Genomic DNA, 3,844 nt, shown 5'->3' on the forward strand with positions numbered 1-3,844 from the left:
CTAATTCTGACTGCGTCCATTTTGTGTTCGATAGCTTGCACATTTGTGTGCAGAATGCAGGGGAGGTGGGACTTGAAACTGCATTGTTTCAATCTCACCTGCAGGTCAGCGCATCTTCCCTGTTTTCTTTTAGGATACCTGCATCTGGATGGTCCTGGGAGTTGATGTGCGAACCTGCTGCTCTGGAAGGTAGGTGAGTCGGTTCAGGACAGACTGGGCCTCACCTTGGGCAGAATGCTATGAAGATGGAGTTTGGGCCTGGGCTGGTCTGGTCTCCTTGGGAATGGGTCTCAGCGGTAGGTTTCCTGCTCCTGTCTGTGCTGGGTGTCAATGGTGCAAGTCTGCTCCTCTCGAAGGTAAGTGAGTCAGTTTGGGACGGGCTGGGCCTCCTCGGTGTTGAGTAGCCATGGAATTGGGGACCGGACCTGGAACAGGTCAGGTCTCCTCAGGGCTGCTTCATTGCAGGTCCAGGGTTAGGTCCTGGACTGTTTGGGCCGCTGCAGGGCCAGGGTTAGGTCCTGGGCTGGTAGAGCCTTCATGGGCTTGCGCTGTTGTCAATTCTGATTTTGTTTCACATTGACATCAGGTCAAGGGTCAGATCTTGGTTCTGGGGATCCTCATGGGACCACAGGTTTGCCTTGGGCCTGCGAATCCAGCATCGGTAATACTCAGGTCTGGACATTTGTAGGATTCTCAAACCTGTAATTAGATTTAAAAGAATATTATCAGTAATTTTTGCAGAAGTAGAATGTAGGTTTAAAAGTGTGGAATGGTTATAAGAAATGTTAGAATGCAATCTGCTGAATGGAACTCACAAAGAGTTGCCCAGTGGCAGTGCTATCTTGACCACCAGGCCTGTGGTGCAGATTTCAAACCTATAGCCATCTGGCAGAAAGAACAGTCCAAATTCTGAAGGCAGGCTGAAAGGAATAGCCTACAGCTTCACTAGATACCAAACGGTTCGGTTCCTATTTGACAATAGGAACACGCCTGATGCAACCACAGGGATAGCTCCCGCAGAGTTGCTAATGGGAAGAAACCTTCACACTGGGTTAAATCTCATATTCCCAGACCTGGGGGAAGAGTGAAACGGCATCAGGAGCACCAATGCTGGACAGAAAATTCCTTTAAACGAGAGAAAGGCAGTTTACTTCCGGGAAAGAGGTTCGGTGTTGGAACAATGGAAATGGGTAAGAGGCATGGTCAACACGAGGTCAGGTCCTGAGACATACAAAGCTCAGGTGGTCCTGAACAAGCATGTGAATCACATGAAAGCTGCAACCTCATGAACATGGCAGGATCAAAACATATCCAGTCCCTCAGAAAATCGAGCAAGGCTGTCAGACACAGTGGGTTCACACCCTCCACCCAGTGTTGAATAAACCCCTGAGGACAAGATGGACACGGCAGATGTTGTAGCCTCGATGCCGTTGCTGCCTGAAGAAGATGAGTTTTAGCTGAGATGCTCTGGGCACAAGAGGAGGATCCCATGTGTTCAAACAGCCCTGCCTGAGGTTCTGAGGGGCTGGGTATGTTTTGCTCCCACCCCGTTTGGGAAGTTGCAGCTTTCATGTGATCACATGTTTGTTCAGGACTACCTCACCAACCTGAACTTTGTACATCACCGATCCTGACCTCACGTCAACCTCGCCTCTTGCCCATGCAAGGCCATTCCCATGGTCTCGACACCAAACTTCATGCTCTGAAGTAAACTGTCTCTCTCACTCAGAGGATTTTTGTGTCTGGTATTTGCATTCCTGATGCCATTTTATGTCAAATACCACTTTTATTATAATCCTCATAAGGATCAACAATACTTTTTAAAAGGAGGTATGTATTTTTCAGTGACCAACTCAAATTATCACAAAAGGTTTTACATTTTAAGACTTTTACAAAAGCTTCCAATTCTTTTGAGACCCCAAAGGTTTCTGCTCAAAATTAAACCTAAACAGTAAAAAAAAATTGAAAGGCGAGTCTGTGAGAGCTGGCCCCACCTCCCAGACAGCTTCTAATGATTCCAACTTTTAAAAAAAACCCAAGGCCTCACAACTTCTTTACTTTCTTAGAGACAGCTCAGCACCTCTGCCTTATAACCTATCTTCAAAAAATACCAAGACAAAATAACCTCTAAAAGTGACAGCATTGTCACACTCTTAACTTGAAACTCTAACTCCTCCACTATTAATAGGAATCCCTTTCTCCTTGTTTTACTGAGGTGAACTTTCAAACAAAGCCATAATCTCTCACCCCATTGAGTCTTAGCCAGAGAGATGTACAGCATGGAAACAGACCATTCGGTCCAACCCGTCCATGCCAACCCAATCTAGCCCCACCTGCCAGCGCTCAGCCCAAATCCCTCCAAACCCTTCCTATTCATATACCCATCTAAATGCCTCTTAAATGTTGCAATTGTACCAGCCTTCACCACTTCCTCTGGCAGCTCATTCCATACACATACCACCCTCTGCATGAAAAAGTTGCCCCTTAGGTCTCTTTTATACCTTTCCCCTCTCACCCTAACCTATGCCCTCTAGTTCTGGACTCCCCCACCCCAGGGAGAAGACTTTGGTTATTTACCCTATCCATGCCCCTCATAATTTGGTAAACCTCTATAAAGTCACCTCTCAGCCTCCGACACTCCAGGGAAAACAGCCCCAGCCTGTTCAGCCTCTCCCTATAGCTCAAATCCTCCAACCCTGGCAACATCCTTGTAAATCTTTTCTGTACCCTTTCAAGTTTCACAACATCTGGAGACCAGAATTGCACGCAATATTCCAACAGTGGCCTGACCAATGTCCTGTACAGTCGCAACATGACCTCCCAACTCCTGTACTCAATATTCTGACCAATAAAGGAAAGCATACCAATCGCCTTCTTCACTATCCTATCTAACTGCAACTCTACTTTCAAGGAGCTATGAACCTGCACTCCAAGGTCTCGTTGTTCAGCAACACTCCCTAGGACCTTACCATTAAGTGTATAAGTCCTGCTAAGTTTTGCTTTCCCAAAATGCAGCACCTCGCATTTATCTGAATTAAACTCCATCTGCAACTTCTCAACCCATTGGTCCATCTGGTCCAGATCCTGTTGTAATCTGAGGTAACCCTCTTCGCTGTCCCCTGCACCTCCAATTTTGGTGTCATCTGCAAACTTACTAACTTACCTCTTATGCTCGCATCAAAATCATTTATGTAAATGACAAAAGGTAGAGGACCCAGCACTGATCCTTGTGGCACACCACTGGTTCAACGGATTCTGCATTGTAAATTTCTATCTTGTGATTCTATGAATTTGAACTTTACATAATTCATATTTTCCCCCACCATAGCTGTTCCCCTTACCTTGGAGACTTCAATTCATTTACTCCTTCTACATATACGTTCTGAGAAATGCAATTCTTGTTTGTGTAATTTCTAGGAATTTAACCCACTGATGGCCTATTATCATTCCAGTAATCTGAGACTACATTCCCTCCAGGGTTACCATCCCCTTCACTAAAGTCTCATGCCCAGATTTATTCACAATACACCAGGTGAAATCTAACCACATTTACTTAAATTAAATTTGCCAAAGCATTTCCCAGTCACTTAAGCTATCAATATATTTCTTTATAATTAAGCTTCTAACAAGACTCTTAGTAATTATTTTTTTCATTCATGGAACATGGGTCAGTATTTGTTGCCTGTCCTTTATTGCCACGGAGAAGGTGGTGATGAGCTGCCTTCTTGAACCAATGCAATCCGTGATATGTAAGGATTGCTGTTCAGAAGGGTATTCCAGGAGTTTGATCCCATGACAGTGAAGGTTTGGTGATACATTGCAAAGGCGAAGAGTGTGATGCTAG

The sequence above is a fragment of the Chiloscyllium plagiosum genome, unplaced genomic scaffold (genome assembly GCF_037043375.1).
Source record: "Chiloscyllium plagiosum isolate Xiang-an unplaced genomic scaffold, Cpla_swu_hap1 HiC_scaffold_29, whole genome shotgun sequence".
Lineage (NCBI taxonomy): Eukaryota > Metazoa > Chordata > Chondrichthyes > Orectolobiformes > Hemiscylliidae > Chiloscyllium > Chiloscyllium plagiosum.